Genomic DNA, 24,479 nt, shown 5'->3' on the forward strand with positions numbered 1-24,479 from the left:
TTCTAACAGTGCCTTTAGGTTAGGTTCTTGTGGATTATTATCTAAAAGAAATACAAATTATGTAAGAGGATAAATGTTTTGCTCACCTTTATTTCTGGCAGTCCCATAAAGGTTACGACAGCTAATAGCTGGTCCTGTACGGGGTACTGTTTCCCATTCCGGGTCAAGGTATATTCCTGGGAGTTCTATAGTTTGGCCAGGGATGTCAGGTTTCAACTAGTCTTCAAAAAGAGAAGTCATCATGTGCTCACCTTCTTTAGACCCCTCTTACATGAAGGAGGTGGTAGTGGTTCTTAGTAGTAGAAGATAGTGTCAGAAAAGTGTTGTAATATACTCTATAGGAGTGAAAGTTAGAAAAATTGGGATTGGGAAAGTTCGTAGAGCAGCCAGAGGTTCCACCAAGGAGGCCAGAAGCATAAGTACCCTGTAGTGTCACCTGTCAATATAGGGACTCAAGCAGTTAGGCTCTGGAACAGAAGATTTCTGGAGTAATTCACACTGTGAGCATCTGCTAGTGAAGGGGACTAGTTTATCTATAACCTCTGGTTTGTTATATCAAGTGAAGGTTTATTTCATATTCTTTATTTGATCATTTTTTTTCCATTTAAAAAAAGAAATCAAAATACTACAGCATAAACTGTATTGTGTCATTTTACAGCATTAATCAACACATAAAAAATAAACAAAGGGGGGAAAAAAAGCAGCAAAAAAAAGACCAAAAAAAAACCACATAAATTATAAATTTCCACTACCGTTCATTTTTTTCTACAGCTATTTCATTATCCTTTTCCCTTTTATCCTTGCTTTTTCTAGCATATTTTATATCTTTCATAAGTATATTCTTTCCTTACTTAAAAAATAAATCCATCGGTCCCATAATTTATGGTGTTTAATTATCTTACTTCTCTATTATTTCTTCTATAACTCTTATTTCCTTAATCCACATTTCCTTATTAATTGGCTTTTTTATTTTCCAGTTACGTGGTATCATATTTCTTGCCTCTGCTATCAACAGTTTAGTTACCGGGCTGTAATAATTCTTTTATTTATTGGATCACATAGGAGTAAAATTTGAGCTGCATCTATACATGGCATTTTTTCGAGAACGTTCAGAACATACCTCTAGAATGGCCTAATTATTTCACATTCAAACCAGAAATGGGTGTATGTTCCTTTACAGTTCCCGCATCTCCAACATACATCAGACAACCCATATATATTATGAAACTTATTCGGGTATAATACCATCTTGATAGTAACTTATATCCGCACTTGCATTTTTGTATCTTTAGATATTTCTTCATTTGCTTTGAATATGTAACTCTTGGTCCGACAGAGATAGTTTCAATTCTTCTTCCCACTTTATAAAAAAACTCAGTTTATTACCAGATCCTTTAACTAATTCTCCATAAATTCTCGATAAACTATGTTGCAACCTATCTCCTATATCTACACATCTCTCAAACCAAGTCAGAGGCTTCATAATGTCATCAAATGTTAATGTCAGAATAAAGTGCCTGACCTGGTTTAATGTCCACTCAGATCTTAGGTGGGATCCATATTTAAGTATTAGGGCTTCTTTAGTAATTGTCTTATCTTTATCTAGGAAATATCTTAGTCTTAATATTTTACCTTCCATTTCTTCCCATTATTGCAGTAGTCTATCTTCTTGTCCTGGTACAAAGTCTGGATTATCACATATGTGCATTAAGACCGAGGGATAGGTAAAGATATTTAATGTTCCTTCTCCCTAACTTTAGAGTAGGTTTTACTGTTATTTCCTCTTTATTTTCCAATCTTGTATTTTATTCAACCACATAATAAATCCTAATTGTAATCCCCTATCTCCACTTTAAGCATTAATCCATGGTGATGACTTCTCTTCTATAGCCCATCTTAATATTCTCGATAAGTGGACTGCTTCAAAATATGTATGGAGACATGGAAAACCAACTCCTCCTTCTATCTTTTTCCCCACTAAATTAATATATGATACCATTGGTATTTTATCTTTCCATACAAATCTCATCATAATACTTTTCATCTTATTAAAGAAACTGTTTGGTCAAGTGAAGGTTTATTATATCATCTAAACAGCATCAACAAAAAGACCATGAGATTCAGCAAATAAAGTTTAACATTTTGTTGAAAGAATGACTGGCACTCGAGTTATTGTGAGATCAAGTTCTGAGTGTATAATTCATTGTGGTAAAACCCATCTTCCACCAATACAGTGAGGGCCCATCTGAGAGAAGGGGCCCCATGTAACACATGCTCTATCAGGAGTTGCAATTGACCATGTTCAAGTTGGGTAAATGGGAACGGTTGTAAGTATCAGAGAGTACCTTCTAATTAGCGTTACATTGATTTGAAACAAATATATTTTGAATGGAGTTCTCCTTTCAAGAATGGATGTTTTGATAAAGGTATGTGTTTTTACTGTATAAGCAGATACAGATTTAATACAAGTGCTTATTATTACAGGTCCTGTGCATGGGAGCAAATCAGAATGACTTACCACTTGAGTATCGGAAGACATAGAAACCAACAACTTTTTTGGCCATATTCCTATCATGGACCAGCTAAAAGATACAATTGACAAAGTGCTGTGTAACAGTAATGGAAATGAAGAGAAACTGAACTTACTGTCACCCTCTGACCTGTTGTGAAAGAGACTGGATAACAATTGCTTTTTCTTACTGAGCAAAACAAGGGGACTCCCTTATGGGACTGGGTGCGTCATTTGATCTTTATTCGCTTGGAAATCAAAAAGAAGCATTATTCATTTTATTGATAGCTTTCAGTCTGGGGACACTAGAGGGGGTCTGACTATGAAGATTTTCATTCATCCAGGTCATGGTATATCTAATTTAAGTAATTCAAAAAACAACTGGACTTGCTGAGTAATTATTGAAGATGTTTCACTACTCATCCAAGCAGCTTCTTCAGTTCAACTGACTGGTGTGGAAAGTCCTTGGCATATAAACTCTTTCACTGATCTAATCACAATGGCACATTGTAAGTGGTGATGTCTGAAATTCACAGAGGTGTAGATTCTGTGTAGTTACTGTGATAGGATTATCCAATGTGTCATGCAACTCCAAGAAACAGGTGTTACTTGGGAGAGTTGCATGAATGTTTCTACCTGTATATCTGAAAATTCAGCTCTACACGTGTGTATTGAAACGAATGAACTTTCTTGGAAAGATCTTTTCCAAGAAAGATCGGAATTGTTATGTCTATGGCCACCTTTAGGACTCCCTAACAGGTCCATGTTTTCCTCCTCTAGCCAGATAGAGCCATCACAAAGGACCCCAATCACTGTGTCGTTACCTGTAACAGATCAGTAACAGAAGGCATGCTTTCACTGCACGATAATTATTACAATTGAATAAATATTTCAATGTTTTTTCGATTATTTCTATTATTATTATTATTATTAACATGTATTTAAATAGCGTCAACATATTGCGTAGCACTGTAAAGTAAATGTGATTATACAACTACATCACATGAATTACATATATAGAATATATGGAGTAACAAACATCGCAATCAATACAGGTATAAAAAGGTGAGGAAGGCCCTATGCATAGGCATACAGTCTAAAGGGAAGGGAGTAATACACAAGGTGTGGGAGTGGGCAAGATCGAATTAAGTGGGTGAGAAATGTGGTATTGTATGTGGTGTTGCGTTTGGTAGTTAAGCAGAGTGAGGGTAGGCTTCTCGAAAGAAGTGCGTTTTCAGAGATTTTTTGAAAGCAGAAAGGTTGGGAGAAAGTCGGACAGACCGTGGGAGAGCGTTCCAGAGGAGGGGTGCAGCCCTTGCAAAGTCTTGAATGCGAGCATGTGAGGAGGTAATGATTTAATTCTATATTATTCTGTTACGATTTTAATGGTGCAGTTTTTTTATCACTAAATTACACTTTGTACGTTACAAATAATTAATTCTACCATTTAAAAATATATTCTTGAACCAATAAAACCAATAGTCATTGTGCCTGATCCTGTGCTTTCAGGAAGAGCCAGCATTTCACAATGGGACTGCTTTCAGATAAGCTATTGTTTCTCCTACTCAATGTAACTGTACAAGTCATGGCTGGACTTGGGTGTTTTAATATTGAGTGCTATTCTCATATCCACAACTAAGGAGCATTTTTACCAATGCAGGTGGTGGGGAGCTGTTATCTTGTTACCAGTACATTGTTCTGTTAATAGACTGCTGGGGGGAAAGGGAGTAGGGGTCATATCACTCCAACTTGCAGCGCAGCAGTAAAGAGCGACTGAAGTTCATCAGAGTGCAAGTCACATGGCTGAGGGCATCTGGGAAACTAAGGACATGTCTAGTACCACTGCAAATTTCCAGGTTACATATTTAAAAAAATGGTTTGCTCTTTTGAAATACATGATTGTGCTGGAGAAGCAAAATTAACTGGTGCATTTTGTAAAAAACCATAACAAACATTTTTGGTCAGCCAGGCATTCAGGATTCAGCCAAATCCAGCAAAAAAGTAAAAAAAAAAAAGGCTTGGTTCCCAGGTGCTTGGCAGGTCCAAAGCTGAACCCTTAAAGGGCATGGACATTTCCCTATATATTCTCATGATATATATATTCTATATGTAACCCCTGTGATATCTGCCATAATAATATATATAATTATGTTCCAGAACTGCAGAATATGTTGGCAATTGATAATAATAATAATAATAATGCTTAGGGCCACTATCAGAAATCACGGGGCCCTATATGACAACAGTTCTGGGTCCCACCCAACCTGCCACAGGCCCTGCCCTCCACCTCCTGCAGTAGAAAGGCCACACAGACATGAGCGCTAAACCATTAAAAGTACTTTTGGCCAAAGGATTATTAAGCTTGCCAACACCTCAAGGTAGACTCTTTCAGCAGGTACACACTCTAACCTAAATTGCAGTTTTAGCTGTAGAATTTGCATTTCTAATGTACAAATAAGAGCCATTTTGTTTAATCCCTCTAAACTAAAGGGAAATGTGCATTTTTTTAAGTAGATTTAAGGCACAGTAGTTGAAATAACAGGAATACCTTGTTGGAAGCTTTCCAGAAAGCAGAAAATCCGACACACAGTGAACCCTTTAAAATGTCCACTAAACATTCCATTTCTTAGTGTGTGCCTTATTTAGGCTTTTAATGTTATTTGGTAAAAATATTAATTGATAAACAACTGACTTAATGACATTTTTTTTAATTAGAGACAAGTTGGGCAAGTTGGCGCTCTCCCCCAAGCAGAAAGCCCTATTCTCTAGATGGGTGAGGCCAGACGATATTACAAACAATCCGACTATGATTTACACTGTGTCAAGTATCAGCATAAAGCAGGTAATTTAGTTAGACCCTTGTTACTGATTTTCCATAGATTATGCTACATTTTAAGAGACAATATGCTGTTACTGCAATTCATTTAGTACTGTATTGATTCTCATGTTGGTAGACACTCACACAAAGAAATTTGTTGTTTTTTTTTGAGGATTATAAACCCTTAGTTTTTGGTCGGTTGGATGAGATTCTAGTTATGTCAATACTCCAATATGATACACAATTGTATGACATCATCAGAAACCCTTTGCTCTGAGAAAGTATTCTATGAATAGATTCTACGAAGATTCTATGAATCTTATTTCTGTATTGATAGCTCATTCAGGCAAGGTCCTTTAAGGGTAAATAAATATGAAAAGAATGAATTTGTTTTTTTTCCCTACAAGTATAAACATATGTGTGGTCACTGCCCAAAGCATGTTTTGTTGTTAACATCCACTGATTTTTAGTTTCAGGTGGTTTCTGAATGTCAGTTCAGCATTAAATGGGATCTGTCATGTTGGCATAGATAAACTCATTACAAAGTTATGGCTATAGCTCACAGAGCATTTTGACCTTGGCCACCGTGGAAGATAGTTGTAGTTAAAACCCCCTTTATGCCTGTTACAGTTAGTTTAAATACATGGAACTCTGCAGAAAGAAAATCCTGCAAACTGATATTGGTCCTTTAATTTGTATGTATGTTTCACTATATGCATTACTGTGCTAAGAAAACATGGGGGAGAGATCAAGAGGTTTGAAAGATTAAATGAACTTTAAGTATGATGTAGAGAGTCATATTCTGAGATGATTTGCAGTTGGTTTTCATATTTTATTATTTGGGGTTTTGGGTTTATTCAGATTTTTACTCAGTTTGCAATTTTAGCAATCTGATTTGAATAAGAGACTGGAATATGATTAGGAGAGGGCCTGATATACATTTTTATTTGTATGGAACCACCATATTACTCAGCAAATGATTCTTACAATGCATTTTTAATGTAGACATTACGTATATGTGCATAACCATAGGGTGTAACCAAAATCTCCTAATTATAAATGTTTTTTTCTTGCTTTCAAACAGACAATTGTATCTGATTGTTCATTTGTGGCCTCACTCGCCATCAGTGCTGCTTATGAAAGGCGCTACAACAAGAAGCTCATCACAAGGTAACAGCTTTTACTAATAATATGAGATTTTTAACCTTTAGTATTTGATGTGACTTAACCTGCACACAGAATTTATCACACAATGCAACAAAAACAAAGGACATTCACAAAATCTGTGCTATGCAGTGAACATATTGCAGCATGGAGGTAGTTGTATGGCAAGTTACTTCCAAATACTAAATTATCAAATAAGCAAAATTGTCCATAGGGACATGCTGCCTAATAAAGCAAAGACTACTTTTGTCCTTGGTTTGTGTCTCGTCGGGTTACATGAGAACACACATACAGTGTTCAAAATGCAGGCTTTTATGGGTGCAGCTAAACCTAACTTTGCAAACCTAGATACGATAGGTTGCTCCGTTGCTAACTGCACTGTTCCTTTAATCACGGACTGATTGCTTAGGTCCGCCTCCAAACCACGATGCTGAAGAGATCAGTTGCACTCTGATTGGATATATGTGGTTTGTACCTTGTCCAATCAGAGCACAGCTGACTTTACAGACAGTGAAATGTACCCACCAGGTATAGAATAGGCATAGCTGGGAAAACTTTACTGAATGAAGGCAGCATGGCAGAAGGGAGACTGATATGAAGCAGTTGGATTGGAACATCAGCTGGGCATGTTTGCAGCTTTCAGTCAACTCACAGGTACTATATACAGCAGCTTCTCCACCAGCTTGAATAAGTATTAAAGGTTTTTTTTAGGTTATTTTTTTTGCTCAGTTTCTTGTTGCTTTATACTAGTTTTTCTGACTTTTTTCAGTGTTGTTTTCATGGAAACAGCCCTGTGTTATACCTACCATTTTTTCTGAGGCTCTTATATGTAAATTAGAATTTCATTTCCCACTGAGTATAATGTGCCAGGACCCACTGTCTCCCACTGAGTATAATGTGCCAGGACCCCCTGTCTTCCACTGAGTATTATGTGCCAGGACCCACTGTCTCCACTGAGTATAATGTACCAGGACCCACTGTCTTCCACTGAGTATAATGTGCCAGGACCCACTATCTTCCGCTGAGTATAATGTGCCAGGACCCCACTGTCTCCCACTGACTATAATGTACCAGGACCCACTGTCTTCCACTGAGTATAATGTGCCAGGACCCACTGTCTTCCACTGAGTATAATGTGCCAGGACCCCACTGTCTCCCACTGACTATAATGTGCCAGGACCCACTGTCTTCCACTGAGTATAATGTGCCAGGACCCACTGTCTCCCACTGAGTATAATGTGCCAGGAGCCACTATCTTCCACTGAGTATAATGTGCCAGGAGCCACTGTCTTCCACTGAGTATAATGTGCCAGGACCCACTGTATCCAATACACAATATATTTTGAAAAAAAAACTTACTGTTTAACCCAACTGGCATGCAAGCTTTATTAGCCCACCCCTTTGGTGGGGTAAAAGAAATTCAGGGTGACCGATTCCCTTTCAGTTAGCCAGTATATGGTCAAATGTAGCCTCTCCAAACAAAAAAATCACCCTCCGCCTATGAGTAGACTTAAGGTAATCAGATCCAAATTACAGCAAGATCCAGGTCCTGACCATTCTGGATAACAGGTCCCATACCTGTACTGCACAATCCTATCCGAGAGGCAAAGTTTCCTTTTGTGAGTCTCATTTCATTTTGCCGACGTATAAAAAAAGGTGCTTATTATGTAAACTAAACTAGTAATCTAAGTTGTGCAAAGCTTTTATTGTTGTCATAATAATGAGCTAACCATAGCCAACTATTTTGTGTTGCAGAACATTGACTTGCATGCACTTACTGGATGGATACCTGAGAGAATTGCTATGCACTCAGACAATCAATCCTTTGATAAAGAGAGCACTTTCACAATGTTATACCAAAGGTATTTTAAAACAAAGGCTTTTAACTAGGGGGCAGATTTACTAATCCTCGACTGTTTTTTTACTTCGACTTCGACGTTCGATTCGAACGGTCAAGCAATCCTCCGATCAGGTGAATAGTCAAATTCGATAATCGAAGTGGACAAGTACGATTATCGAAGGATGTATTAGTTCGCCTATATGACTATTCGACTCGACTCGAAGGATACCTTATTTATCAAATCTTCACCCGAAGTTTTATTTGTACCCCATCTTTGACCTACCGAAGTTGATTTTGGACTTCGACATTCGAAGATGATCGAATAGTTGAGGAAAAATAATCGAATGGTCGAGTTAAAAAATCGTTCGACTATTCGATTTTCTTCTATTTTCTTTGCTGGTGCTCTCCACTGTTGTGGGTGTATAGTGACACCTAGGGGATCACTTTATAAACTGTTTTTTTTAGTTCTGGCTGCACTATAGGTTTGGTGAATTACATTAAAATAAATACTGACACCAGAAACATGTTTGTTTTTGCATCTATCAGAATATAACCTAAGATTTTCAAGTATCAATGGCTTAAAACATTATTTTTTAGTTCTATTTTTTTTAATCAAAGATTAATTGGCCCTATCTATCCTTACACTTCACTAAATGGTTAAATGTTTAAAAGCTGCATGGAATGCTGGGAAACACTGGCTTACTTATAAAAAACCCCCACCAGATGCCATTTGACTAAGAATTTGTTAAAAATTGAATTTTTGGCAGTCGCCATTTTTGAGGCCCTTGAGCAGGATGAGGAGCAGGAACACCTTGGCCCTGCTAGGATCAGGCAGCCTCGTCACTTCAGGAGACCTGTACTTTGTTTGGACGAGCTGTCTGATGATGAGGTTGTGAAGATGTTCCGCCTGAGTCGTGCCGCCATAATGCAGGTTTATGGTCTCATCAGTGAGGCCATTGAACCTGTGACGGCACGGTCTCAGGCAGTGCCTGGGATGTGCAAGCTGCTTGCAGTTTTGCATTTCCTGGGCACTGGCAGTTTCCAGCAGGTTTCTTCACGCCTCATTGGCATGAGCCAGCCCACCTTTAGCAGGATGTTAGCACAAGTGCTCAGGGCACTACTGCAGCACTCGCGAAGGCTCATTTCCTTCCCCTCAACTCAGGCAGAGTGGATAAGATTAAAACAGGATTTTTTCCTAATTGGCCAATTTCCAAATTGCCTAGGAGCCATTGATTGCACTCATGTTGCGCTCACACCACCTCGCCATCAGCAGGAGCGCTACCGAAATCGTAAGCGCTCCCATTCCATCAATGTGCAGGTGGTGTGTGATTCCAACATGCGCATCATGAGTGTGAGATCTGGCTTTCCTGGAAGTGTCCATGATGCCACTATCCTGCGTCAGTCAGCTCTCCATGGCCTCTTCACCCGAGGAGAAATGCCAGACGGCTGGCTTGTGGGTAAGTTATATTTGCAATTTCATACAAAGACACTTCAAATATTATTTTAAAGGTGATATGTATGTATTTTCAAGAAATGTTGCCCTATTTTCAGTCTGGCTACTATAGATGCACTATGCATCTTGGGACCTGTAGTTTAGTTCAATCAGCTAACTTTGTTAGGGATTTTAAATCTTGGCACCTGATTCAGTTTACAGGTGAGATGTGTTAAGGGGAGGATTTATTATTGGATCTGCACACACACAATTTTTGACATTTGGGGGGGGGGGGAATTGCCTCTTTTATTGTGCCACCAATGTTGTTTGGCTAACAAAAGGGGTAAAGTAAGTACCCCAACAGCCAAGAATTTGTGTGTAGATCTGTTTGTAAAGATTTTTCTACTACACAATGGCCATAACTACAGCATTGGAATAGTCAACACAACTGGAATCAATTACTATAATATATTTTTGTTTACATTTTTAGGAGACGCAGGATATGGCCTTCTGCCTTGGTTGATGACCCCTGTGAGGTTTGCCCAAACACCTGCCCAACGTAGGTACAATCGTGCCCATCGGAAAACACATAATATCATTGAGCGCCTCTTTGGGGTGCTCAAATCTCGCTTCCGATGCCTCTCAGTCACTGGGGGAGCTCTGCTTTATTCCCCCCAGAAGGTTTCACAAATCATCACTGTCTGTGCCATGCTGCATAATGTGGCAAGGGAGCATGGATTACCTGCAGACATTGATGATGACCTGGAACCTGAGATTGAGGGGTATGTTGGCAGACAGAGGGACAACCAACCAGAGGGAAGAAGAGTGCATGAAAGGCTCATCCGTGACCACTTTTAGTTGTAAGTTGAACAAACCACACAAAAATAGTTAATTTGTACTAGTTAAGACTTCTCAAGGGACAAATAGTGGTACATATTTTTTTGGGCCCCTATTCCTAAGTGCATTTTTTGTGATTGTTTGCAATCTTGTCAGTTACCTTTCAAACCATGTTTTTCCACTGTAAATCTGGTAATTTGCTTAACCTTTAGCCCTCTTTCACACGAGCATTTGAAGCTGCGCTCCCCTGCGTTCTGTTTTTATGTGTTTAGCCGCAGCGTAGCACAGGAGTAGACGCATTCAGTTGTTTGAAATGGGACTGTACTCCACAAACACAACAAAAATTTAGCATGTTATGTCTCAATCTGTACAGCCCCATTGAAAACAACTGCATGCGTCTACTCCTGCGCTCCCCTGTAATGAGGTTTAGTAATGTCATGATCTAGATCAACTCAATAATGTCTGAAATCCATTAATTCCTAGGTCAGTTGTTTGGCCTTAATATGTTTGCCTTGTCATGAGTGTTATATGTCAGGTCTTTATAACCAATCTCGATTATTAGGCCTTATATGATTGATGTGAAATGAAATTATTTGGAATGGATATCTGGAAAGTAAACAATTTTTTATACTTTTCTTCCAAATGAACAGCCTGCTGATGGTGATGTGCTGACGTGCCCCTAGCAGTGAATGCTTTCCTGTAACATCTTATGCTGTAAGCAGAAAAATGATGAGATGACAAACAAATTTACATGTGTATACACATATTCAAGAGAAACCATTATCTGTACTTGTCATTTCAGCTTTCTGGCCTACTACTGTGTTATGGTTATACTTCACGTGTGTCAAACTCTACTTTATTATCTTGGTACTTGCCCACAGAGGATACAGACATGGACACTGACTGATTGGCCACGCCTCAAACTCCGTTATTCAGGTATTTAGGAATTACTCAGGGAATTGTAAAAGATATTGCTAACAACTTACCATATTATTTGTGTGCCTTTGCAGCCTCTCCATGTGCAAACTTTTCCTGAAGTACTAAATTGGACTCAACACAAGCGACAGATGTGATGAACTGACAGCTGTTTGGCTCCAGTGTCGGACTGGCCCGGCGGGATACCGGGAAAAAACCCGGTGGGCCCCGACCCTCGTGGGCCCCCGCCGGGCCAGAACCTTTTTTTTGAAAAATTTCTTTTTATTTTCGGCGATGCGCAGCGCCGAGTGGCGTTGTTGCGCATGCGCGCCGAACTGAGATATTGCGCATGCGCGCCAAACGCCGTTGTTGCGCATGCGCGTCAAACGCCGTTGTTGCGCATGCGCGCCGAACGGCTGGGCCGACGGGTTTTAGTAGGGGGGCCCCTGGACAGCAGTCCCGGTGGGCCCCGGGCCCCCCAGTCTGACCCTGTTTGGCTCATTTGAACCTGGGTGGAGTCACCTTTCGAAAACATATCAGTAAGTGGCAGTGTTTGTTTAGCAATGACAGGCTTTTGTGTGGCTACTTAAATTTGTTTAGATTTGTGTTAATGCATTTTTCTTGTTTGCTCCACAGGTATGGCTTCTTCTGTTTTCTTGGTTGAAATGACATTACCCATGTTACTATTTTGGACTAGCACCTTGTCAAAAAAGAAAAACAAACACACCCGGTAATGTTTTAGTACCTTTACTGACACAATCTTTGTCAAAATCCAAAACAGTTGAACAACAATAAAAAGACAATATATATCTGTAGAAAGTTTGTTTGTTTGTTTTTGGAACACACAGTAGTTATTTAAAACCATTAAATATGTACCTTAGCTGGAAGGCACAGGAGGAATTTGGTCTCAACATATATTTCAAAATATAGCAGCCCCTATAGACCACTAAAGGGCAAAAGTTTACAAACGTTTTACAAAGCATTTGTTGCATGACATTGATAATGCACCCCAGGATTCATCATGGCCAACTTTACATTAAACAGTATCCAAAAATTTGGCCCTGATAAGCTTGTGTCCAAAAAAATAATATAACAATCAATATGATGTACAAATGACACTTGTCAATATATGACAATTTGGCCAGTTGAAAAGCATCAACAATATGAGATTAGTGCTGGCTAGGTAGAGTGTTGGACACCCAACAATGCTTGATAGTGCAAAGTAACAACCAAGGCTTTGTGCCTATAAGGCATATCATACACCTTGGACTTGCTATTGAATGAGCACAGGTGGAGGAGGAGGAGGTAGTAGGCGTTAGCACCTATTAGGAGTGCTGGGTAGCCAAAGTAGGCCAGAGGTAGGCAACATAACTTCTTGTGCAAAGTAACAACCATTTGTGCCTATAAGGCATATCATACACCTAGGACTTGCTATTGAATGAGCACAGGTGGAGGAGGAGGTAGTAGGCGTTAGCACCTATTAGGAGTGCTGGGTAGCCAAAGTAGGCCAGAGGTAGCATATGTTAACATATGTTATGTTTGAAGTAATTAGTGAAAAATACACAAGCAAAAGAGTAGTATTTCAATTCTTTGAGCCTTACATGTAACATTTTGGTCCCAAGTGAATGTTTTGGGAAACACTGCAGCATTACTATAGAAATATGTTAGAGCAAATGCACTTTGATGTTTGTAAGTGCTTTTCCAGATGTTATTGGAAAAGGGTGCCAATGGATGGTAGATATGGCACACCTTGGTGCTGATAACACCATAAATAGACAAATATGTTAGAGCAAATGCACTTTGATGTTTGTAAGTGCTTTTCCAGATGTTATTGGAAAGGGTGCCAATAGATCTTAAAATGGCACCCCTCAGTGAAGAGAATGCAGCATGGTCTAAACAATGGGATGTGTTGTTTGGATGTCAGTCCCATTGCTGGGTAACGGACAAAGTCACACCTGAAGCGTGAATTGGGCGAAGTTCTTTGCCAGAATAAAATGGGCAAAGAGGCCAGTGTCAGTTGGAGAAGTGACACAGACTGGAGCTAGGGACGTTTGCGCTTATCCCCTCGGACAGGACCTTGTCCCCTTCCACGCCCCCTTCCTCTGCGCTGCTGAGGAGATGCAGGGGGTGGAGGGGGAGCAGCAGCAGGACCAGGGACTGGACCCTCAGCAAAACCCCGTGGTTGGTGAGCCAGTTCTCTAATACTTGCCACGAGGTCCTGGATGTTTCTTTCCATGGTTTGCTCCATGCTCTGCATGCTTTCACGGAAGGAGCCATGCATGAGAGCAAACCATCTGCGCATCCAGAGCTCCTGGCGGATTTTTTTACGTCTGGCAGCATTGATGCGATGGGATCGACATCCAAACAACACATCCCATTGCACGATGACTTCATCAACCAGCGCTGCATTCTCTTCACTGGTAAATCTTCGGCCCATTCGCCCACTGGGGCCCTCATCTCCGTCGTCGTCCTCAATATCCTCCTCCTCCTCTGTGAGGCCGGTGTGGGTTCCTCCTCCTCTTGCCTCCTCCTGGCGGTCATAGATGTAGTTCCAGCCCTGGCTGGGGTGCGGGACCTGCCACGTGTCCCCGATGTTGGGGGGGACATGTGGCGTGCCCTGGGGGAGGCCCTACTTCCCCTGGCTGGAGTGCGGGACCTGCCACGTGTCCCCGATGTTGGGGGGGACACGTGGCGTGCCCTGGGGGCGGCCCTACTTCCCCTGGCTGGGGTGCGGGACCTTCCACGTGTCCCCGATGTTGGGGGGGACACGTGGCGTGCCCTGGGGGAGGCCCTACTTCCCCTGGCTGGGGTGCGGGAACTGCCACGTGTCCCCGATGTTGGGGGGGACACGTGGCGTGCCCTGGGGGAGGCCCTACTTCCCCTGGCTGGGGTGCGGGACCTTCCACGTGTCCCCGATGTTGGGGGGGGACACGTGGCGTGCCCTGGGGGAGTTCCTACTTCCCCTGGCTGGGGTGCGGGACCTGCCACGTGTCCCCGATGTTGGGGGGGGACACGTGGCGTGCCCTGGGGGAGGCCCTACTTCCCCTGGCTGGGGTGCGGGACCTTCCACGTGTCCCCGATGTTGGGGGGGACACGTGGCGTTCCCTGGGGGAGGCCCTACTTCCCCTGGCTGGGGTGCGGGACCTTCCACGTGTCCCCGATGTTGGGGGGGACACGTGGCGTGCCCTGGGGGAGGCTCTACTTCCCCTGGCTGGGGTGCGGGACCTTCCACGTGTCCCCGATGTTGGGGGGGGACACGTGGCGTGCCCTGGGGGAGGCCCTACTTCCCCTGGCTGGGGTGCGGGACCTTCCACGTGTCCCCGATGTTGGGGGGGGACACGTGGCGTGCCCTGGGGGAGGCCCTACTTCCCCTGGCTGGGGTGCGGGAACTGCCACGTGTCCCCGATGTTGGGGGGGACACATGGCGTGAGCTGGGGGAGCTCATAGTCCTGCCACTCCCAGACCTCTCCTCTCCCCCTCTATGGGACCCTCCACCTGACAGGCTCTCCTCCTCCACCTCAGCCCAGGAACCCCTCCCTCTGACACTCCAGCCCCTGTCCCCCTCTCTCCCCCTCCTGTGGTGACGTACATCCCACGTAGTGTGGGATGTAGCCACCCTGGGCACCTCATCAGGGCTGGAACCACATTCGCCTTCCTCCTCCTCACTCCTTCTTTCCATTTTCTTGGCAGCACTTTGGAAACCTCCTCCACCTGGCTCATCCAAATAGCAAGTGCGCATTAAGGGCGCAAATGCACCTAAAATGGCCTCCAGAGGACTTCCTGTTTGGAAAAAATGGCAGAAAGGAAGTGGGGCATGAAAAATTCGAATCGATCGATTCGAATAGAAGTGGGGCAAAGGCTACCTTCGATCATCTTCGACTATTCGATACTTGCAAACCTTCGCATCGTAGCATGGAATCGATCGATCGAACAATGTTTTCCTTCGATCGAAAGCGGCCGTATTCGATCGAAGACAGCCTTCAATTATCGTAGCATACCAATTCGATGCTCGAATATCGAAGTATTTAAAATTCGATATTCGACCCTTGATAAATGTGCCCCTAGGTGTATTTGATGTTATCAAAAAAGCAAAAGCAGTGGCAATGCATACAGAGAAGCGTCATTGCATGACCTCCACCTGTAGTAAATAGTTTTATTTTTATCTGTTTTTCTATTGTTATTTAACGCTACACCATATTTGCACCTGGCTATATAGACTGCAGAAGTTTTAGGAAAACTGCATGAATGCATACACAACTTTACAGACACAAATGTGATGTAGAATAGGCTTTTATTCATTTCTCAGGATTCCATATTTGTTAATTTCATTTTGTGGGTCTTCCGAGGCCCACAACCACCACTATTTTATGTATTTGTTTGAGACCTAAGTTCTTCATAATTCTCAGAGAATTCTTACCTATAGATTAACAAGGTGAGGAGCAGGTACTCTATGGATAACCCATATAGCAACCCCAAAATAATCCCTAATACAATTAAATAAAATTAAAAACCCTCTCTTTGGGGGAAGGGAGCGTGAAAGCTTGTTACTACATTTTTGACAGAGTGTGCAGATATGTTGGTTTACTAAAATACTGATAAACAGGGAATCTAGTGAAATGTGCTCCTTCATGTAGAGCCATTTAAGACACTGTTGGCTCAGGCAAATGATACCATGGTAGGCCCAACAAATTTGAGCCATTAATTCCCTAATTTAACTTTTAATACTCCGATTTAAATAAATGTGTTAAAAGGAATAGTATAAAAGTGCCTTTCGGTAATGTTTTTTAGTACTTTCTTTTTGTTAACTATTTTTTTGTTGTGTGTCCTTCATGGGCGCCCAGCGACCTCTGTCTTTTGTGTTTGTTTAAGATATATTATCCTTAATAATAACGATGGTTTGATCCGTCCATGGGTTGTCTTGTATGTGTATATTCTAGGACTACGACTGTATTAATTCTACATAACCTCTAGGCAGATGGACCAAGCCCAAGCAGGGCTTCCTATTTATTCCTTATTCCAAATCTGCAGTGCTGTTAAAAATGTGAAATGACTTGAATGGCCACCTTTTTCCTGTAGCTTTAACACTGAAAAAAGAACCATATAGAAATACAAAGTGTTATTTTTATAGAATTCTTCAGGCTGCTATTAATCATTTCATTCAAAAGGTAATAGAGATGAATGGGCTGATGATTGCCCTACCCTATCTTGATGGCCTTGCCCAAGTGACCTTTGTCTGCATATAACACTTAATGGGCATATGGCCGGATACAGGTTATAGCTTTCTTGCACAATTATTCTATTTTCTTTCTTTCAGATTTCATAAAGGTGATCTTCTTATTACCACAGCTACAGGGGTTATGACTGAAGTAGAAGGAGAAAAAAGAGGCTTGGTTCCTACCCATGCATATGCTGTCTTGGACATAAGAGAATACAAGGTATACTTTTGCTTTTTGACCCCATGGTCTAATAAAATATGCTGACTCAGTCTGATATGGCTGTGGGGATGGTTTCTTGTTGAGTGTCTTATAGGAGAAGGAAAGGTTCAATCACTAGGGGGAGTGCCAATTGTTAGGCGCCCTCCCAACCCCTGTGAATGTTATCACTTACCTTATACCCTGGGCCAGTGCTTCTGTTAGCATAAGGCTGCACCAGGGGGGTTACTAACATTTGGCATCACACCCCCCTCCCCAGTGATTGAACCTTTTCTTCTCCTGTGAACCATCTTGCATTTTAAAGGGCTGTGATAGCAATATATGTATGTTGTGTATTTAGTCAGGGCAGCCAAGAGTACATGTGGTTCAACTATCCAAGGCCCTGAAAAACCATATGAAATACAGTTAAGTATAAGTTTTATACTGGGTAGTAAAGAAAAGTGTGTTGGAAATGAAGACCCTAAAGGCAGTATCCTGGACCTGGCACTGGTGGTGCTTTGCAATATATGGACAAACAATCCCTGTTTTGTTTAAAGGGTAAGGCATTTTTTAGTAGCAGTATGCACAAAATGTCTCTGTCTTAAATATATTGATAATGGGTTGAGTGCAGAGGACTCTTGTATTTGTCTATATGTATTTTGTGGTCACAGCCTCATTGCACCCCCGCCTAATGGTTTTAACATTAGTGGTGAGCACAACTTTCCCTTGTTTGTTATAGTTATACAGGAGCAGTGACCAGCTCCATGTTGTAGCTCCCACCCTTCCCAGCTATAGTCAGGTGATCCCACTGGTGTCTAATAAAAGGGCAGCCAAGTTTGGGAGTTTTACTTTGAAAGCAGCTAGTAAGTTGCAGGTAAGACTTAGTCCCTTTGTAAAATGTATAATTAAGCAATAGAATTCTTAATGAATCAGATAAAATTGAGCATAGGACTGGCCAGATATGGGATGACTTTGACGTAGTTGGCCAGCTTAAATATATTGCAATATATGGACAAACAATCCCTGTTTTGTTTAAAGGTTAAGGCATTTTTCAGTACCAGTATGCACAAAATGTCTCTGTCTTACATATATTGATAATGGGTTGAGTGCAGAGGACTCTGGTACAGTTGTGTGAAAAACTATTTGCCCCCTTCCTGATTTCTTATTCTTTTGCATGTTTGTCACACTTAAATGTTTCTGCTCATCAAAAACCGTTAACTATTAGTCAATATTTTAAATGAAGGTTTACGTTATTAAGGGAGAAAAAAAACTCCAAATCTACATGGGCCTGTGTGAAAAAGTGATTGCCCCCCTTGTTAAAAAATAACTTTACTGTGGTTTATCACACCTGAGTTCAATTTCTGTACTCACCCCCAGGCCTGATTACTGCCACACCCCAGGCCTGATTACTGCCACACCTGTTTCAATCAAGAAATCACTTAAATAGGAGCTACCTGACACAGAGAAGTAGACCAAAAGCACCTCAAAAGCTAGACATCATGCCAAGATCCAAAGAAATTCAGGAACAAATGAGAACAAAAGTAATTGAGATCTATCTATCTATTATAAAGCCATTTCTAAAGCTTTGGGACTCCAGCGAACCACAGTGAGAGCCATTATCCACAAATGGCAAAAACATGGAACAGTGGTGAACCTTCCCAGGAGTGGCCGGCCGACCAAAATTACCCCAAGAGCGCAGAGACAAATCATCCGAGAGGCCACAAAAGACCCCAGGACAACATCTAAAGAACTGCAGGCCTCACTTGCCTCAATTAAGGTCAGTGTTCACGACTCCACCATAAGAAAGAGACTGGGCAAAAACGGCCTGCATGGCAGATTTCCAAGGCGCAAACCACTTTTAAGCAAAAAGAACATTAAGGCTCGTCTCAATTTTGCTAAAAAACATCTCAATGATTGCCAAGAATTTTGGGAAAATACCTTGTGGACCGACGAGACAAAAGTTGAACTTTTTGGAAGGTGCGCGTCCCGTTACATCTGGCGTAAAAGTAACACATCATTTCAGAAAAAGAACATCATACCAACAGTAAAATATGGTGGTGGTAGTGTGATGGTCTGGGGTTGTTTTGCTGCTTCAGGACCTGGAAGACTTGCTGTGATAGATGGAACCATGAATTCTACTGTCTACCAAAAAATCCTGAAGGAGAATGTCCGGCCATCTGTTCGTCAACTCAAGCTGAAGCGATCTTGGGTGCTGCAGCAGGACAATGACCCAAAACACACCAGCAAATCCACCTCTGAATGGCTGAAGAAAAACAAAATGAAGACTTTGGAGTGGCCTAGTCAAAGTCCTGACCTGAATCCTATTGAGATGTTGTGGCATGACCTTAAAAAGGCAGTTCATGCTAGAAAACCCTCAAATAAAGCTGAATTACAACAATTCTGCAAAGATGAGTGGGCCAAAATTCCTCCAGAGCGCTGTAAAAGACTCGTTGCAAGTTATCGCAAACGCTTGATTGCAGTTATTGCTGCTAAGGGTGGCCCAACCAGTTATTAGGTTCAGGGGGCAATTACTTTTTCACACAGGTTTGGATTTCTTTTCTCCCTAAATAATAAAAACCCTCATTTAAAAACTGCATTTTGTGTTTACTTGTGTTATCTTTGACTAATAGTTAAATGTGTTTGATGATCAGAAACATTTTGTGTGACAAACATGCAAAAGAATAAGAAATCAGGAAGGGGGCAAATAGTTTTTCACACAACTGTATTTGTCTACTGGTGGTGCTTTGTAAGACCAGGGTGCTTTCTGGTCTAGTTAATTGTATTGTAGTTTATATAGCAATGAAACACTATCATAAGCAGTTTCAATGTCTGGAGGGGTCTTTTTACTTATTTTTCACTTTTTTGGTTATGTTGTCTGCTTCTCAGTCTTTAAGGTTTCTTCAGCTAAAAAATCCCTGGAGCCATTTACGATGGAAAGGAAGATTCTATGAGAAAGATGAAAGAAGCTGGACTCCAGAACTCCAGAAATTCTTAAACTTTGATCCCAGGACAGCACAGAAAATTGACAATGGTATTATAGCCAATATATATTTTCAGCTCAAGTAGCCATGAGATTGACCAGGCGTAACATAAACAATTAACAAACCAAGTTGTATTATTCCTTTCATATAAATGGCAGTCGCTATAGATAAATCACTCCTATGATCTCTGGAATATATATATATATATATATATATATATATATATATACACACCACTATTCCAAGATGACCCGGGTGTGTAAACCCCAGGTCCCTCGCTACTGGGTTCGCTATCACTTCAAAAAGGCATGTAGTAAATATAAACACACTCACCGAATCGGACAAGTACCATGTGCCCGAACCCGTAGCTAGAGGTGAGATACAATTGAAGACAAAAGTCTGTTTTAACAACCTGAAGTTTATCGTTTTGATCACAAGTGGACCACGGAGTGCTTGCAGAATTTTGTCTTCAAGTGTAACATAAACAATGCAGGATTAGGGACTTTTTAGCAGGACATATGATATACCTGAAGCAGATGCATTATTTCATAGTCCAAGCCTCGTACAGCAAATTGCCAATGCATAGAAAGTGCAGGAGCAGTTTTCAATTCATTACACTTAATCACATGCATCCTAAACTAATACCCACACTGTGCAGTAGAGCTAAAAGGGCACAAATGCGCAGCTGTATTTCACCTAAATAAGCACAGCAGACACAAAATCTCTGGCAATTAGGACAGAATTGTATAAATACTGCTATAAATCTGTTTCCTAATGTACAAAGTAGTACATATTCACTGCATACTGTCGTTGCAGGTATTTTCTGGATAACATGGGAAGATCTCTGTCAGTAGTACGCTGTAATGAACTTGAGCTGGAACCCAAGTCTTTTAAAAATTAGGGAATTAAAGCAAGGCAAAACCATATGCTATATACAAAGTACTTTGTGCAAAAGGCAAAATCCAGAGGTACAGAAAACTTGTAGTTTAGATCCATACATGTCCCTTGAGTTGATGATTTAAATGTGCTTATTAGAAAGGTGTTTAATAGTAATGGTTTATATAACCAATTAACAGAATGCAAAATAGTGTGAAAATATACTAAAACTAGTTTTTTTTTTAATTGAGAAATTTTGCTTTGTGAATGAATAGGGTGGTTGTTAAATGTTCTTTAAAGTATAATTAGTGTGGCTCTATCACTATTCAAAGCCATGCACTGCATTTGCTTTACAAGCAAACATCTGATCCAATGGTGTAAATCTGTTTTTTTACAGCACATGGGATGCAAAGCAGGGTCTAGTAGAAGATGCCTACAGCCTAGCTAACAATCCACAGTATAAGCTGGAAGTCCATTGTCCAAAAGGGGGGGGCTGTGGATATTGCTGAGCAGGCACATTACGGACAAGGTTTGTGTGACTGATGCTGGTGCTTTTAGCATCAGTTCATGATATTGGATAGGGCAGAGCAAGACTTAAATAGGGAACCTGGAGTGGAAGAATTTTTCAGGGACTATTACTATGTATTATATACTGTGATAAATATTCCCAGTAAATGTAAATATCACTTTTCACCAACATGCTATAAGACAATGCAATAAAACATAGAAAACACCCAGCCGAGCTCTATAGGTGAATTTACAGGATGGTGCCATTTATCCTAACAATCTGTATGTGCAAGACAAACCCAAGCAATTATTTTAAGTTTTCCGGGTCCTATTATTAATTAGGCTAAAGGGCCATTTACTAGAGGCTCATTATTAATTGTGCCGAGAACAGTAACTTTTGAATAATGCTTCTTCGAAAGCAGTGTAGATCAGTTCTTCTTTTCATGAATGTATTCAAAACATGGCAGCCTTGCCACCAATACCTTATTAAGCAGTAACCTCCTGACTATTTCTATGAAAGACTCTGCACCTGCAGGCCAGGTATAATACAGTCTTAAAGAAAAGTCACACAAAAGGTATTTCATGGATGGAAAGGTTTGCTGTCCAGTCCGCAGCAAACTTATAAAAGCACAGTGGCTGGCAGGGCAAAGCAACTGAAAACATTAAAATAGTAATGACGTTTTGTTTAGTCAGGTTTTTACATTTCTCAGCAACTGGATCATTCATCCTTAGCTGAACAAGTATATTGTCAAACTACATTGTGCAATATGCATCCATTCAGCCATACAGTTATATGAAAGTTTGGGAACCCCTTTTAATTCTTTGGAGTTTTGTTTATCATTGGCTGAGCTTTCAAAGTAGCAACTTTCTTTTAATCAGTATTGAGCAGTTACATGCATTCAAATTAGCAAAATAACAAGGGTACCTAAATTTTTGCACAGCCAGTTTTTCACATTTGATTTAATTTCATTTGATTTAATTTTCATCCCAACTGAATCCTGCTTCACTAAAACTCTTTGGGGGTTATTTATCAAGGTCCAAACTTATCTCAATAGTGTCTGCTACAAACTCCGATCTAAGCCACTCGGTTTTTAGCTCTTATTTATTATAACATTTTCCCGAAAATTTGCTTTGCAGTAAAAACTCCGATTTTTTTCTGAGGTTTCACCCAATTTTCACAATGTTTTCACCCGAAACCTCAGATTTTTGCCTGAAACCTCAGAAAACTTTGGTGTTTGGCACAAGACCCAGCGCACATCAATAAAATCACTGGGACTTCTCCCATTGACTTATATGCAACCTCGACGGGTCTCAGATGCCAGGATTTCAGATTCTGAGTTTTCCAGCCTCTGGGTTTAATAAGTTCTGAAAAATTTGTGATTTTTTAAAAGCATTCTGGGCTTAGTAAATAACCCCCTTTGTTCAGAAAACACCCCAGTATTCAGATGTTCTTGGGAAATGAAAGACATACCACTGTTATCTTTTTTGTTGAAAGTGGAGTAAATTATTATGCAGGCTTAGAGGGGTTCCCAAACTTTTTCATATGACTGTACCTATGTACCTATGTATCATATGACTAACTATGGCCACAGGCTTTTGTGCTATTGGATCTGCTGGAAATACAAAGGAGCGGTGACTCCTCTCACTTTTACATCTATTTAATGGCAGAATGAACAACTGGACTTTGAAGTAGCACACCTGTTCTGCATCTCTCTGAGCAATTACATTCTCAGCATTAAATTTAGGCAATACCTATGTGCTGTGAACATTCATTTAAAGGGGTTGTTCATCTTCCAAACACTTTTTTCATTTCAGAAAAAATAAGAAAAAAATATACATATATTCCAATTTGAAACAATATATATGTTGTCTTGTAGAACAGCGCCTAAAGCAAACGGAGAGAGCAAAAAAACAGGGGCATAATATGGTGTAGTATTTTCAATCAATTAAAACACCCTGTGATGAAAAAGTGTGAGAAAAATTTTTTTTTAAAAAAAGTGAAAAATTTTTTTTTTTTTTTTTAAAAAGTGAAAAAATAAGAGATAAAAATAAGAAAAAATAGATAAAAAGTAAAAATAAAGAGTGGTCCAGGTAAATAGGTAAAAATGAGAAAGGGATTGAATTGAGTGTTTTCCCTTTAAAAAGATCTTCCTTTTCCACAATGTGTAGAAGCAAGGAAATGTAGTGCCTTTTAAATCCTTCACCGAAGTTTAGTAAAATTGCCTACTTACAAGACAGTGGCAGTTTTATCGCATGTAGTTTTGGTTTCTTGTGTTCTTCCCTCCTATCAGTCACCATTGGGCTCCCAAGTAAAAATATAGAGGGTACATAGTGCAATGACGTTTTATTAAAAAGAATTTAAAAACATTAAAAAGATTTACACTCACATTTGTTCGTAAGATTTTGTCACATATAAGCAAGTCCTTTTTTGGAGATATCACCAGTTGTAAAGCGAAGGAGGATATGTGCCGGCGTCTCTCTCCCTCGTGGTGTCTGCTCCGTGTCTTGCTGTGACGTCACTTCCGCCTGACGCGTTTCACCGACCAATCGGCTTCCTCAGAGGCATGAAGTGCTTCTACATGGGCGCCCTTAAGAGGCGCATCGTCCCTCATTATCCTCGATTGCTTCCTGGTGTGTTGCCCATGGGTCCCGTGTCTTTCCTGTGGTGCGCGTCCCCCTTGCGTTCCACATGCGTTCCATCGGTATCGCACTTCCGGTTTCCTGGTTTCTGGTTGCCACAGCAACCGCAAGTGTATTTGCAAGTCCAGCGTCTTTTACTGCTATGGATTTCTCACTCAGGGACATTTTAAAAGGATCTTATAACGGCCATAAACATTATATGCAGATTTTACATCTGGAATAACATGTACATACATAATAATAGCATTGAATCAGTGCAGGCTTTTTTATATATATATAACAGACTGGAATACTTCTTTTAATTAATAATATCAATCAAACTATTAAATAACTCAATATACATTAAATTCAAATTCTTTTCAAAGTGCTTTGTGCTGTATCTATAAATTGATATAATGATAATAAATATGTTTAAAACAATTAATTTGTGTCTTATTTTCACAATTTCTATGTGTACATTCATTTAATTACAGAAAATTTTTATACAAATTTCTATTTTACTCAGTTCGCCCAAATAATATTTCGCTTCATTTCTACTGTGTGATGTGG

General features: G+C 40.5%; 2 long non-coding RNA genes and 1 pseudogene across 2 annotated transcripts; all 3 read left to right on the forward strand.

Annotated features, from left to right (window-relative positions):
• The first annotated feature begins 2,573 nt into the window (after positions 1-2,573).
• The window catches only part of LOC108718951, a 37,546-nt pseudogene continuing 15,640 nt past the window's right edge, over positions 2,574-24,479 (forward strand).
• On the forward strand, positions 9,620-11,712 carry LOC121394611. The gene is made up of 4 exons (XR_005961823.1): positions 9,620-10,623; positions 11,251-11,314; positions 11,403-11,536; positions 11,611-11,712. It is a non-coding gene; the product is annotated as an uncharacterized LOC121394611 (long non-coding RNA).
• LOC121394612 lies at positions 11,944-12,315 on the forward strand. The gene is made up of 2 exons (XR_005961824.1): positions 11,944-12,054; positions 12,152-12,315. It is a non-coding gene; the product is annotated as an uncharacterized LOC121394612 (long non-coding RNA).

This window comes from Xenopus laevis, chromosome 6L (assembly GCF_017654675.1).
Source record: "Xenopus laevis strain J_2021 chromosome 6L, Xenopus_laevis_v10.1, whole genome shotgun sequence".
NCBI classification, from domain to species: domain Eukaryota; kingdom Metazoa; phylum Chordata; class Amphibia; order Anura; family Pipidae; genus Xenopus; species Xenopus laevis.